Source organism: Salvelinus alpinus, chromosome 11 (genome assembly GCF_045679555.1).
Source record: "Salvelinus alpinus chromosome 11, SLU_Salpinus.1, whole genome shotgun sequence".
NCBI lineage: Eukaryota > Metazoa > Chordata > Actinopteri > Salmoniformes > Salmonidae > Salvelinus > Salvelinus alpinus.
In genome coordinates, this window is record NC_092096.1 from 54,516,036 (window position 1) to 54,532,187 (window position 16,152).

At 46.7% G+C, this 16,152-nt stretch overlaps 1 protein-coding gene across 3 annotated transcripts in view; it reads right to left on the minus strand.

Moving 5' to 3' along the window:
- LOC139534451 (lysine-specific demethylase 6B-like) overlaps window positions 1–16,152 on the minus strand; it is a 165,273-nt gene that overhangs the window by 64,024 nt on the left and 85,097 nt on the right. Inside the window, exon 1 of one of the 3 annotated variants that reach the window (XM_071333610.1) lies at window positions 14,457–14,994. The exons of the other annotated variants lie outside the window; for them this stretch is intronic. The gene's annotated coding sequence lies outside the window, so the exon portion shown is untranslated. Of the gene's footprint in view, window positions 1–14,456; window positions 14,995–16,152 lie in introns of those variants that run through there. 3 annotated transcript variants of the gene reach the window in all.

The window sequence follows — 16,152 nt, forward strand, 5'->3', positions numbered from 1 at the left end:
ACTGTACTATACTGTTCTCTACTGTACTATACTGTTCTCTACTGTACTGTACTATAATGTTCTCTACTGTACTATAATGTTCTCTACTCCACTGTACTATATGGTTCTCTACTGTACTGTACTGTTCTCTGCTGTACTATACTGTACTATACTGTTCTCTACTGTACTGTACTACACTGTTCTCTGTACTATACTGTTCTCTACTGTACTATACTGTTCTCTACTGTACTGTACTGTTCTCTACTGTACTATACTGTTCTCTACTGTACCATAATGTTCTCTACTCCACTGTACTATACGGTTCTTTAATGGACTCTACTGTTCTCTACTGTACTATACTGTTCTCTAATGTACTATACTGTTCTCTACTGTACTCTACTGTACTATACTGTTCTCTACTGTACTGTACTATACTGTACTATACTGTTCTCTACTGTACTGTACTGTTCTCTGCTGTACTATACTGTTCTCTACTGTACTATACTGTGCTGTACTATACTGTTCTCTACTGTACTATACTGTTCTCTACTGTACTATACTGTTCTCTACTGTACTATACTGTTCTCTACTGTACTGTACTGTTCTCTACTGTACTGTACTGTTCTCTACTGTACTATACTGTTCTCTACTGTACCATAATGTTCTCTACTCAACTGTACTATACGGTTCTCTAATGTACTATACTGTTCTCTACTGTACTATACTGTTCTCTACTGTACTGTACTATACTGTTCTCTACTGTACTATACTGTTCTCTACTGTACTGTTCTCTGCTGTACTATACTGTTCTCTACTGTCCTATACTGTGCTGTACTATACTGTTCTCTACTGTACAGTACTATACTGTTCTCTACTGTACTGCTCTATACTGTTCTCTACTGTACTATACTGTTCTCTACTGCACTGTACTGTGCTCTACTGTACTGTACTATACTGTTCTCTACTCTACTATACTGTTCTCTACTCCACTGTACTATACGGTTCTCTACTGTTCTCTACTGTACTGTACTATACTGTTCTCTACTGTACTATACTGTTCTCTACTGTACTATACTATACTGTTCTCTACTGTACTGTACTGTTCTCTACTGTACTATACTGTTCTCTACTGTACTATACTGTTCTCTACTGTACCATAATGTTCTCTACTCCACTGTACTATACGGTTCTCTAATGTACTATACTGTTCTCTACTGTACTATACTGTTCTCTACTGTACTGTTCTCTGCTGTACTATACTGTCCTATACTGTGCTGTACTATACTGTTCTCTACTGTACAGTACTATACTGTTCTCTACTGTACTGCTCTATACTGTTCTCTACTGTACTATACTGTTCTCTACTGTACTATACTGTTCTCTACTGCACTGTACTGTGCTCTACTGTACTGTACTATACTGTTCTCTACTCTACTATACTGTTCTCTACTCCACTGTACTATACGGTTCTCTACTGTACTGTACTATACTGTTCTCTACTGTACTATACTGTGCTGTACTATACTGTTCTCTACTGTACTGTACTATACTGTTCTATACTGTACTGTACTGTTCTCTACTGTACTATACTGTTCTCTACTGTACCATAATGTTCTCTACTCAACTGTACTATACGGTTCTCTAATGTACTCTACTGTACTATACTGTTCTCTACTGTACTGTACTATACTGTTCTCTACTGTACTATACTGTTCTTTACTGTACTGTTCTCTGCTGTACTATACTGTTCTCTACTGTACTGTACTATACTGTTCTTTACTGTACTGTTCTCTACTGTACTATATTGTTCTCTACTGTACTATACTGTTCTCTACTGCACTGTACTGTGCTCTACTGTACTGTACTATACTGTTCTCTACTCTACTATACTGTTCTCTACTCCACTGTACTATACGGTTCTCTACTGTTCTCTACTGTACTGTACTATACTGTTCTCTACTGTACTATACTGTTCTCTACTGTACTATACTGTTCTCTACTGTACTGTACTGTTCTCTACTGTACTATACTGTTCTCTACTGTACTATACTGTTCTCTACTGTACCATAATGTTCTCTACTCCACTGTACTCTACGGTTCTCTACTGTACTCTACTGTTCTCTACTGTACTATACTGTTCTCTACTGTACTATACTGTTCTCTACTGTACTGTACTATACTGTTCTCTACTGTACTATACTGTGTTGCACTATACTGTTCTCTACTGTCCTATACTGTGCTGTACTATACTGTTCTCTACTGTACTGCTCTATACTGTTCTCTACTGTACTATACTGTTCTCTACTGTACTATACTGTTCTCTACTGCACTGTACTGTGCTCTACTGTACTGTACTATACTGTTCTCTACTCTACTATACTGTTCTCTACTCCACTGTACTATACGTTTCTCTACTGTTCTCTACTGTACTGTACTATACTGTTCTCTACTGTACTATACTGTTCTCTACTGTACTGTACTATACTGTTCTATACTGTACTATACTGTTCTCTACTGTACTATACTGTTCTCTACTGTACTATACTGTTCTCTACTGTACTATACTGTTCTCTACTGTACTGTACTATACTGTTCTCTATTGTACTGTACTATACTGTTCTATACTGTACTATACTGTTCTCTACTGTACTGTACTATACTGTTCTATACTGTACTGTACTGTTCTCTACTGTACTATGCTGTCCAAACTTGTGAAACATAGACGTCTATGATTGGTTCAGATTTGGTCCGGCCACGGCGGACTGACCAAATTTCGACTACTTTTCAATGTCCTCGGCCGTCCGGTGTCAGACAGTGCTCACCGGGTGAGGATGTTTGTCAGTCGGTCCTCACCGGGTGACGATGTTTGTCAGTCGGTGCTCAGCGGGTGAGGATGTTTGTCAGTCGGTGCTCACCGGGTGACGATGTTTGTCAGTCGGTGCCCAGCGGGTGAGGATGTTTGTCAGTCGGTCCTCACCGGGTGACGATGTTTGTCAGTCGGTGCTCAGCGGGTGAGGATGTTTGTCAGTCGGTGCTCAGCGGGTGAGGATGTTTGTCAGTCGGTGCTCAGCGGGTGAGGATGTTTGTCAGTCGGTCCTCACCGGGTGACGATGTTTGTCAGTCGGTGCTCAGCGGGTGAGGATGTTTGTCAGTCGGTGCTCAGCGGGTGAGGATGTTTGTCAGTCGGTGCTCAGCGGGTGAGGATGTTTGTCAGTCGGTGCTCAGCGGGTGAGGATGTTTGTTGCAGTAAATGGAAACATAGGGGGCTCAAGATCTGGGAGAGGTGACATTAATTGGAGAGAGAGAAGAGAGAGAGAAGAGAGAGAGAAGAGAGAGAAGAGAGAGAGGCAGAGAGAGAGAGAGAGAAGAGAGAGATAAGAGAGAGAGGCAGAGAGGAGAGTGAGGGGTTGTCCAGACTGTTTTCACAGTGTTGCTTTTACCACCAGACGACAGAAAGAGAAAGAAAACCGTTATGAGCTGAACATGACAGTGTGCCAGTGGAAGGGGAGGACAGTAGCAGGTGACTCAACTGTGGTTTGTGGCTACTATGATTTCCCATTGTAACCTATTCAATTGCAATAATTCCGTTACCGATTTTAATCACTTTATGGGGGGGGGGGGGGGGGGTCAGTGGTATGTGTAAGCTAGTAAGTCTTTGTGTATTCATAAAAAGAACAACCCGATACAAATCAAAAGCAACCAACCGTACAAAAACAGAAGAGAGAGATCCACAAATGGACAATTACAGACTAGGCCAAATACCGTTTCAGTCATGTCAATAAAAGCAGTAAAAATATATGTATATAAAGATACAAAAATATATTATATACCCTCACACACACACACTGACCGCAGACTAGTGACCGGAACAACCCCAGACACCCACCTATACCAGCAGCAACAAACAGTCTCACTACTCGCCCCAGCCCTGCCGTTCTCTCTCTCTCTCTCTAAAGATACAAAAATATATTATATCTTAGCTCTTAATGCCAGGAACTCTTTCTGAGTTTGCCATGGTTAAATTCCTCAGGTTTACCTTGGTTCTATTAGTAGATCATGTGTAATGGTACGTGACTTCCAAATTAATTGAACCAAAAAGTTAGTGTAGGACAGGGGTTGGCAAAGGGCGGCCCACAGATCAAAACTGGCCCGCCAGTGATTTATTTTGGCACTCAAAAAATATATATACAGTGGGGAGAACAAGTATTTGATACACTGTAGATTTTGCAGGTTTTCCTACTTACGAAGCATGTAGAGGTCTGTAATTTTTATCATAGGTACACTTCAACTGTGAGAGACGGAATCTAAAACAAAAATCCAGAAAATCAAATTGTATGATTTTTAAATAATTAATTAGCATTTTATTGCATGACATAAGTATTTGATACATCAGAAAAGCAGAACTTAATATTTGGTAGAGAAACCTTTGTTTGCAATTACAGAGATCATACATTTCCTGTAGTTCTTGACCAGGTTTGCACACACTGCAGGAGGGATTTTGGCCCACTCCTCCATACAGACCTTCTCCAGATCCTTCAGGTTTCGGGGCTGTCGCTGGGCAATACGGACTTTCAGCTCCCTCCAAAGATTTTCTATTGGGTTCAGGTCTGGAGACTGTCTAGGCCACTCCAGCACCTTGAGATGCTTCTTACGGAGCCACTCCTTAGTTGCCCTGGCTGTGTGTTTCAGGTCGTTGTCATGCTGGAAGACCCAGCCACGACCCATCTTCAATGCTCTTACTGAGGGAAGGAGGTTGTTGGCCAAGATCTCGCGATACATGGCCCCATCAATCCTCCCCTCAATACGGTGCAGTCGTCCTGTCCCCTTTGCAGAAAAGCATCCCCAAAGAATGATGTTTCCACCTCCATGCTTCACGGTTGGGATTGTGTTCTTGGGGTTGTACTCATCCTTCTTCTTCCTCCAAACACGGCGAGTGGAGTTTAGACCAAAAAGCTCTATTTTTGTCTCATCAGACCACATGACCTTCTCCCATTCCTCCTCTGGATCATCCAGATGGTCATTGGCAAACTTCAGACGGACCTGGTCATGCGCTGGCTTGAGCAGGGGGACCTTGCGTGCGCTGCAGGATTTTAATCCATGACGGCGTAGTGTGTTACTAATGGTTTTCTTTGAGACTGTGGTCCCAGCTCTCTTCAGGTCATTGACCAGGTCCTGCCGTGTAGTTCTGGGCTGATCCCTCACCTTCCTCATGATCATTGATGCCCCACGAGGTGAGATCTTGCATGGAGCCCCAGACCGAGGGTGATTGACCGTCATCTTGAACTTCTTCCATTTTCTAATAATTGCGCCAACCGTTGTTGCCTTCTCACCAAGCTGCTTGCCTATTGTCCTGTAGCCCATCCCAGCCTTGTGCAGGTCTACAATTTGATCCCTGATGTCCTTACACAGCTCTCTGGTCTTGGCCATTGTGGAGAGGTTGGAGTCTGTTTGATTGAGTGTGTGGACAGGTGTCTTTTATACAGGTAACGAGTTCAAACAGGTGCAGTTAATACAGGTAATGAGTGGAGAACAGGAGGGCTTCTTAAAGGAAAACTAACAGGTCTGTGAGAGCCGGAATTCTTACTGGTTGGTAGGTGATCAAATAATTATGTCATGCAATAAAATGCAAATTAATTACTTAAAAATCATACAATGTGATTTTCTGGATTTTTGTTTTAGATTCCGTCTCTCACAGTTGAAGTGTACCTATCATAAAAATTACAGACCTCTACATGCTTTGTAAGTAGGAAAACCTGCGAAATCGGCAGTGTATCAAATACTTGTTCCCCCCACTGTATGTATATTGGAGGGGCACCACATTTAACATGCTCTTATGGACTTCACATGTTGGTGTTCATTGGTTATTTTATTTACATGGACATTATTATTCTCTCCCCCCTCTCTCTCTCTCTCTCCTTCTCCATCTCTCCCTGTCTCTCTCTCTCTGTGTCCCTCTCTCTCCCTCTCTGTGTCACTCTCTCTTCTTCTTGGTGTCTCTCTCTCTCTCTCTTTCCCTCTCTGTCGCTGTCTGTCTCTTTCTCTTAGTCTCTCGCTCTCTCTATCTATCTCTCTCTCTCTCTCTCTCTCTCAAACACTCCCCATTTCGTTCCATTGACCTCTTTTATCAACTCCCCCCCACACACATTATGTAACAGACGCTAAAACGTACACTCTGTTGCACAGTTAACCTTTAACAGAGAGACATAAAATTGCTCCCAGGAGCACACCAACACGCACGCTCAACCGGTCACACCCTCCAGGGAACAGATGCCAAAAAAGCTGTACCACACAAACACACATACACGCGCACATATACAAATACACACTCCTGACACACTCACACACTCCTCACACACACACTGTATGTTGTAAGGAGGGAGAGCTCCCATATTAGTTGGAGAGCGAGGGAGTGAGTAAAGGGGTATAGGTAATAAGTGATGTGTGTGTGTGTACAGAGATGTCCCTACCGTGACTTGGTGATGTGTAGAGTGTGTGTGTGTGTACAGAGATGTCCCTACCGTGACTTGGTGATGTGTAGTGTGTGTTTGTGTGTACAGAGATGTACCAAATGTGACTTGGTGATGTGTAGAGTGTGTGTACAGAGATGTCCCTACCGTTACTTGGTTATGTGTAGAGTGTGTGTGTGTACAGAGTTGTCCCTACCGTGACTTGGTGATGTGTAGAGTGTGTGTGTGTGTACAGAGATGTCCCTACCGTGACTTGGTGATGTGTAGAGTGTGTGTGTGTGTGTGTGTGTACAGAGATGTCCCTACTGTGACTTGGTGATGTGTAGAGTGTGTGTGTGTGTGTGTGTACAGAGATGTCCCTACCGTGACTTGGTGATGTGTAGAGTGTGTGTGTGTGTACAGAGATGTCCCTACCGTGACTTGGTGATGTGTAGAGTGTGTGTGTGTGTGTGTGTACAGAGATGTCCCTACCGTGACTTGGTGATATGTAGAGTGTGTGTACAGAGATGTCCCTACCGTGACTTGGTGATGTGTAGAGTGTGTGTGTGAGTACAGAGACGTCCCTACCGTGACTTGGTGATGTGTAGTGGGTGTGTGTGTACAGAGATGTCCCTACCGTGACTTGGTGATGTGTAGAGTGTGTGTGTGTGTACAGAGATGTCCCTACCGTGACTTGGTGATGTGTAGAGTGTGTGTGTGTACAGAGACGTCCCTACCGTGACTTGGTGATGTGTAGAGTGTGTGTGTGTACAGAGATGTCCCTACCGTGACTTGGTGATGTGTAGAGTGTGTGTGTGTACAGAGATGTCCCTACCGTGACTTGGTGATGTGTAGAGTGTGTGTGTGTACAGAGATGTCCCTACCGTGACTTGGTGATGTGTAGAGTGTGTGTGTGTACAGAGATGTCCCTACCGTGACTTGGTGATGTGTAGAGTGTGTGTGTGTACAGAGATGTCCCTACCGTGACTTGGTGATGTGTAGAGTGTGTGTGTGTGTACAGAGATGTCCCTACCGTGACTTGGTGATGTGTAGAGTGTGTGTGTGTGTGTACAGAGATGTCCCTACCGTGACTTGGTGATATGTAGAGTGTGTGTACAGAGATGTCCCTACCGTGACTTGGTGATGTGTAGAGTGTGTGTGTGTGTACAGAGACGTCCCTACCATGACTTAGTGATGTGTAGTGGGTGTGTGTGTACAGAGATGTCCCTACCGTGACTTGGTGATGTGTAGAGTGTGTGTGTGTGTACAGAGATGTCCCTACCGTGACTTGGTGATGTGTAGAGTGTGTGTGTGTACAGAGATGTCCCTACCGTGACTTGGTGATGTGTAGAGTGTGTGTGTGTACAGAGATGTCCCTACCGTGACTTGGTGATGTGTAGAGTGTGTGTGTGTGTGTACAGAGATGTCCCTACCGTGACTTGGTGATGTGTAGAGTGTGTGTGTGTACAGAGACGTACCTACCGTGACTTGGTGATGTGTAGAGTGTGTGTGTGTACAGAGACGTCCCTACCGTGACTTGGTGATGTGTAGAGTGTGTGTGTGTACAGAGACGTCCCTACCGTGACTTGGTGATGTGTAGAGTGTGTGTGTGTACAGAGATGTCCCTACCGTGACTTGGTGATGTGTAGAGTGTGTGTGTGTACAGAGACGTCCCTACCGTGACTTGGTGATGTGTAGAGTGTGTGTGTGTACAGAGATGTCCCTACCGTGACTTGGTGATGTGTAGAGTGTGTGTGTGTACAGAGACGTCCCTACCGTGACCTGGTGATGTGTAGAGTGTGTGTGTGTACAGAGACGTCCCTACCGTGACTTGGTGATGTGTAGAGTGTGTGTGTGTACAGAGACGTCCCTACCGTGACTTGGTGATGTGTAGAGTGTGTGTGTGTACAGAGACGTCCCTACCGTGACTTGGTGATGTGTAGAGTGTGTGTGTGTACAGAGACGTCCCTACCGTGACTTGGTGATGTGTAGAGTGTGTGTGTGTGTACAGAGACGTCCCTACCGTGACTTGGTGATGTGTAGAGTGTGTGTGTGTACAGAGACGTCCCTACCGTGACTTGGTGATGTGTAGAGTGTGTATGTGTGTACAGAGACGTCCCTACCGTGACTTGGTGATGTGTAGAAGTGTGTGTGTGTGTACAGAGACGTCCCTACTGTGACTTGGTGATGTGTAGAGTGTGTGTGTGTGTACAGAGACGTCCCTACCGTGACTTGGTGATGTGTAGAGTGTGTGTGTGTACAGAGACGTCCCTACCGTGACTTGGTGATGTGTAGAGTGTGTGTGTGTGTGTGTACAGAGACGTCCCTACCGTGACTTGGTGATGTGTATAGTGTGTGTGTGTACAGAGACGTCCCTACCGTGACTTGGTGATGTGTAGAGTGTGTGTGTGTACAGAGGCGTCCCTACCGTGACTTGGTGATGTGTAGAGTGTGTGTGTGTACAGAGACGTCCCTACCGTGACTTGGTGATGTGTAGAGTGTGTGTGTGTACAGAGACGTCCCTACCGTGACTTGGTGATGTGTAGAGTGTGTGTGTGTACAGAGACGTCCCTACCGTGACTTGGTGATGTGTAGAGTGTATGGGTGTACAGAGACGTCCCTACCGTGACTTGGTGATGTGTAGAGTGTGTGTGTGTACAGAGACGTCCCTACCGTGACTTGGTGATGTGTAGAGTGTGTGTGTGTGTGTGTACAGAGATGTCCCTACCGTGACTTGGTGATGTGTAGAGTGTGTGTGTGTACAGAGATGTCCCTACCGTGACTTGGTGATGTGTAGAGTGTGTGTGTGTGTACAGAGATGTCCCTACCGTGACTTGGTGATGTGTAGAGTGTGTGTGTGTGTGTGTACAGAGATGTCCCTACCGTGACTTGGTGATGTGTAGAGTGTGTGTGTGTACAGAGATGTCCCTACCGTGACTTGGTGATGTGTAGAGTGTGTGTGTGTGTACAGAGATGTCCCTACCGTGACTTGGTGATGTGTAGAGTGTGTGTGTGTACAGAGATGTCCCCACCGTGACTTGGTGATGTGTAGAGTGTGTGTGTGTGTACAGAGACGTCCCTACCGTGACTTGGTGATGTGTAGAGTGTGTGTGTGTACAGAGACGTCCCTACCGTGACTTGGTGATGTGTAGAGTGTGTGTGTGTACAGAGACGTCCCTACCGTGACTTGGTGATGTGTAGAGTGTGTATGTGTGTACAGAGACGTCCCTACCGTGACTTGGTGATGTGTAGAGTGTGTGTGTGTACAGAGACGTCCCTACCGTGACTTGGTGATGTGTAGAGTGTGTGTGTGTACAGAGACGTCCCTACCGTGACTTGGTGATGTGTAGAGTGTGTGTGTGTACAGAGACGTCCCTACCGTGACTTGGTGATGTGTAGAGTGTGTGTGTGTGTGTGTACAGAGACGTCCCTACGGTGACTTGGTGATGTGTAGAGTGTGTGTGTGTACAGAGACGTCCCTACCGTGACTTGGTGATGTGTAGAGTGTGTGTGTGTACAGAGACGTCCCTACCGTGACTTGGTGATGTGTAGAGTGTGTGTGTGTGTGTGTACAGAGACGTCCCTACCGTGACTTGGTGATGTGTAGAGTGTGTGTGTGTGTACAGAGACGTCCCTACCGTGACTTGGTGATGTGTAGAGTGTGTGTGTGTACAGAGACGTCCCTACCGTGACTTGGTGATGTGTAGAGTGTGTGTGTGTACAGAGACGTCCCTACCGTGACTTGGTGATGTGTAGAGTGTGTGTGTGTGTACAGAGACGTCCCTACCGTGACTTGGTGATGTGTAGAGTGTGTGTGTGTACAGAGACGTCCCTACCGTGACTTGGTGATGTGTAGAGTGTGTATGTGTGTACAGAGACGTCCCTACCGTAACTTGGTGATGTGTAGAGTGTGTGTGTGTACAGAGACGTCCCTACCGTGACTTGGTGATGTGTAGAGTGTGTGTGTGTGTACAGAGACGTCCCTACCGTGACTTGGTGATGTGTAGAGTGTGTGTGTGTACAGAGACGTCCCTACCGTGACTTGGTGATGTGTAGAGTGTGTGTGTGTGTGTGTACAGAGACGTCCCTACCGTGACTTGGTGATGTGTATAGTGTGTGTGTGTACAGAGACGTCCCTACCGTGACTTGGTGATGTGTAGAGTGTGTGTGTGTACAGAGACGTCCCTACCGTGACTTGGTGATGTGTAGAGTGTGTGTGTGTACAGAGACGTCCCTACCGTGACTTGGTGATGTGTAGAGTGTGTGTGTGTACAGAGACGTCCCTACCGTGACTTGGTGATGTGTAGAGTGTGTGTGTGTACAGAGACGTCCCTACCGTGACTTGGTGATGTGTAGAGTGTGTGTGTGTACAGAGACGTCCCTACCGTGACTTGGTGATGTGTAGAGTGTGTGTGTGTACAGAGACGTCCCTACCGTGACTTGGTGATGTGTAGAGTGTGTGTGTGTGTGTGTGTACAGAGATGTCCCTACCGTGACTTGGTGATGTGTAGAGTGTGTGTGTGTACAGAGATGTCCCTACCGTGACTTGGTGATGTGTAGAGTGTGTGTGTGTGTACAGAGATGTCCCTACCGTGACTTGGTGATGTGTAGAGTGTGTGTGTGTACAGAGACGTCCCTACCGTGACTTGGTGATGTGTAGAGTGTGTGTGTGTACAGAGACGTCCCTACCGTGACTTGGTGATGTGTAGAGTGTGTGTGTACAGAGATGTCCCTACCGTGACTTGGTGATGTGTAGAGTGTGTGTGTGTACAGAGATGTCCCTACCGTGACTTGGTGATGTGTAGAGTGTGTGTGTGTGTACAGAGATGTCCCTACCGTGACTTGGTGATGTGTAGAGTGTGTGTGTGTACAGAGACGTCCCTACCGTGACTTGGTGATGTGTAGAGTGTGTGTGTGTACAGAGACGTCCCTACCGTGACTTGGTGATGTGTAGAGTGTGTGTGTGTACAGAGATGTCCCTACCGTGACTTGGTGATGTGTAGAGTGTGTGTGTGTGTACAGAGATGTCCCTACCGTGACTTGGTGATGTGTAGAGTGTGTGTGTGTACAGAGACGTCCCTACCGTGACTTGGTGATGTGTAGAGTGTGTGTGTGTGTACAGAGACGTCCCTACCGTGACTTGGTGATGTGTAGAGTGTGTGTGTGTACAGAGACGTCCCTACCGTGACTTGGTGATGTGTAGAGTGTGTGTGTGTACAGAGACGTCCCTACCGTGACTTGGTGATGTGTAGAGTGTGTGTGTGTGTACAGAGACGTCCCTACCGTGACTTGGTGGAGCGACTGGAATGTATTTAACTAAACAAACCCCAGTCTCTCTCTATCTAAGAAATCATGTGTCTTCTTCTTGAGTAGGTCTTTGTTTCTATGTCTCTCTTAGTTTCTCAGTCCTCTCTCTCTCCCTCACACTCGTTCTCTATCTGGTCTCTTTCTGTCTGTCTGCTTAACTCGCTCATCTAGACAAACCTGAGCAAACAAGGAAGTCCGTCCCATCATGTGGATTTGGCTTTCCTCCAATCCAGTCTCCTTGTCTCCCCTCTCCCAGCCATAACCCCCCAGTCTATAGCCTTGTCCCTATCCTCAACCTCAGCCCCAGCCTCAGCCCAGGCGCCAGCCAGTAAGCCAGACACCCCTAACCCACACCCTGCCGTCTCTCTCTGTCTGTTTGTCTATTCCTCCTCCTCCTGTTGCTAAAGCACACCACCAGGCAGCGCACCCCTCCCCCTCTCTTTCACTCTAGCTCTCTCTCCCTTTCTTCTCCAGGCAGCACACTCAATCACCCCCCCCTCCTCCCCACCCCTCACCATCACCGCCTTCATTCCAATGAATGCACAATCCACCCTTCAGCCATGGGGGACTGGCCCGAGGGTTGGCACACACACACACACACACACACACACTCTCACACCCATCTGTGTGTGCACATCTGCAGAGGGAACAGACGACCATCAGAGCAAAGAGAGAGCGCACACACACACACACACACACACACACACACACACACACACACACACACACACACACACACACACACACACACACACACACACACACACACACACACACACACACACACACACACACACACTACCTACAAGGACGTTCTCACCAGAGGCCAGTGTCACCTTCACCACATTTCTCAATAGTATGGGCCCGATTAGAAATACACACTTATATCCCAAGACTCATATCCATATACTATACATTTAGCCTAGAATATATAGAAATATATATCACCCACAGTAATATATATATATAGTCTACAAAATATGTAAAACTATAAATACAAACCCCCGACAGGAATATCTATGTAAATCTAGGTATAGGAGTATCGTAGTGTGTACACAGATTCAACTGTGTGAATAGATGAGTGTGTCTGTCTCGGGTGGATGTTTCCTTATAGAGCAATAATGACGCGACGTTAGACAGCGCAGGAGACCGGCGCGCGCAGCTCTATTCTACAAGCAGCACAGCAGTCGACCCGGCGTGAACCGCTGCGCCCGAGTCACTACCGACAGGGAGAAAGGGAACAAATGGAAAGAGCGAGGGAGGAGAGTGGGGGATGCACTTCCGGTTGCTAATGAATGAATGAATCAAGCGATTCCAAAGTGCTGGAGAAAGAGAGAGAGAGGAGAAGGGAGGGCAGGAAATTCCCTACAGGAGAGGAGGAGAGAAAGGGAGGCAAATTGAATAGTGACATTGGGGAGATGGGTTCAGTGATTTGGGCTCTGCTAGTTGTGTGTGTGTGTGTGTGTGTGTGTGTGTGTGTGTGTGTGTATCAGTGAGGTTCTATTCTCTAGGAATTTGGATTGGTTTAACGTACAGGGTCGGGAACTTAATGAGCACTGGGAACACCACACACACACACACACACACACACACACACACACACACACACACACACACACACACACACACACACACACACACACACACACCCACACACCCACACACACACACACACACAAACACACAAACACCATTGAATTGATCCCATTCTCCAGGACATTGCTGATGCAGGAAATCCTGTCAAAGACACTGTCGGATGTCACACACATAACAATAGCATGCCGAACACTTGAGCTCACATTGGTCCCTGAGCGCCTCCCTACATTTGCCTGCTATCAGTAACCCCCCCCCCCCCCCCCTCCCACACACACACTGACCGCAGACTAGTGACCGGAACAACCCCAAACACCCACCTATACCAGCAGCAACAAACAGTCTCACTACTCGCCCCAGCCCTGCCGTTCTCTCTCTCTCTCTCTCAATTCAATTTGCTTTATTGGCATGACGTAACAATGTACATATTGCCATTAGCTTACTTTGGAGATTTACAATATTAACATAGTTAAAATAATAAGAGTCAATATTGTCAACGGGACAAGAGTAGCAACAATAATCAGGGGTCAAAATCATCTCTCCCCCTCTCCCCCTGTCTCTCTCTCTCAGTATGTATCGGGACAGGGACGTACTCCTTAATGCTTAGCCAGCAACTCCCATAGCATGGCTCCATATGTACAACCACATCAGCTAGGAGAGAAAGCGAGCGAGAGAGAGAAACGAGAGAAAGAGAGTAGTCTTTTTGTGCAAGCTGGCATTTAAATCACAGAGCAACCTCCACTGAGTGCACGAGAAAGAAAGAGAAGCGGAGAGGGAGAGAAAAGAGAAGGAGAAAGAAACGTCTTTTGTGTTTCCAACACCAGCGGGTAGAAGTCAGTGACAGCCAGCAACATAAACACACTCAGCTGACGTACAATCTCCCTGTGTATGCTTCATTTCACACACACACACACACACACACACACACACACACACACACACACACACACACACACACACACACACACACACACACACAGTCTCTCCCCTGCACAGCAACTTTCTCCTGCTAGCTTGCTTTTGTCTACCCTTGGTGCTAGCTGCGAGCTAGCTAAAACACCTCGAGAATTTGCTCAAATGATAGCAGTGTATGTGTGAGTGTGTGTGTGTGTAAAATGAGAACGCTCTTACCTTGGTTAGGGCTTAGGCTGCGGCGCTGATTAGGTAGTAGTAATATCCAGATTGTTGTGTTGTGTTAGCTAGGGCAGCGCAGCGAAGGCAGGCTAGCTCCAGCAGCGGCTGCAGCCTCAGCTTTGTTTCCCCTTCTGTTCCCTTTAAACCAGACGGACGGACGGGGGCCAGGAACCAGGTCCCCCCCCACACACACTGAGCGACGAACCGATGCACCCAACAACAAATGAAACACACACAACCAGCCCCCAAACCCGACAATGGTGTCAGAAGCAGAGTACAAAAAAATTGAGGACAAAATGATACATAGATAGAAGTGTGTTTTTGTCTCTCTCCTCTCTTCCAGAAAAAAAGTGTGTGCTTCTCGCTTTGGATCTCCTCTCTCCGTTCTCTCCCTCTTTCACTCACCCTCTCTCTCTCTCCCACACACACACACACACGCGCACACACTCTTTTTCTGTCTCGCTTTTTTCCCACTCAGTAGTCAAACAAAGAAAGGAAAGGAACAGAGCATACACACACACACACACACACACCACAGATCCTGGAGCCCAACCCCCCAGCCTGCCTCTCTCTCGCCCCCCCCCCCCCCCCCCCGCGCCTTTCGCTGAACAGCCCCTCCCCCTCTTCTCTGATCACCCTCCTCCTCCTCTCCTCTCTCAGCCAGGCTCTGGCCTCGTTTTCGTTTCATTCGCCCGTTCCCCATCTCCCTCCCTCTCTTTATCTGTGTGTCAAACAGATGGGATTGGAGAGAGGAAGGAGCCTCACTCACCCTCTCACTCTCTTTCCTACCCTCTCTCTCTCTCCCTCTCTCTCAATTCAATTCAATGGTTTTTATTGGCATGGGAAACATATGTTTACATTGCCAAAGCAAGTGAAATAGATAATAAACAAAAGTGAGAAAAACAAAAACCAATCAGAAATTACCAAAAGTTCCAGAGGAATAGAGACATTTCCAATGTCATATAATGTACAATACATATACAGTGTTGTGACGATGTGCAAATATAGTTAAAGTACAAAAGGGAAAAGAAATACCCAGAAACACAAGGGTGTTTGTTCCGGGCAACAGGTCACAGGTCACGTCACATCTCTCTCTCTAGTCGGTGTTGTATTACTGGGTGTTTAAGATTATACTATTTAACACTGGTTTACCTCAACTGAGCCATTCTCCTGAGAAAGAGAAGACACTGATAACCCTGGATTGCGCTCATAAAACAATTGTGTGTGTGTGTGTGTATATTTTTGTCTTAAAAAGGGGGTTATAAGTGTTGCAACGTATGGATGCAGTACGTTACCAACAACGATGAGACAGTCTACCCAGGGAGGAGGCGAGAGCCCTGGTGGAGCGGTGCTAGGAAAATAACCTCTCCCTCAACATCAACACAACGAAGGAGCTGATCGTGGACGACAGGAGACAGCGCCGCAGTGGAGAGGGCGAAAAGCTTCAAGTTACTCGGCCCACACGTCACCGACAACCTGAAATGGCCCCTTCACACAGACGGCGTGGCGAAGAAAGAGCAACAGCACCTCTTCAAACGTCAGGAGGCTGGAGAAAGCTTGGCCCCATGAGATCCCTCACAAACCACAGACGCATCCTTGAGAGCACCCTGTCGTGTTGCCTCACCGCCTGGTACGGCTACTGCACCGCCCGCGACCGCGGGGCTCTCCAGAAGGTGGTGTGGTCAGTCCAACG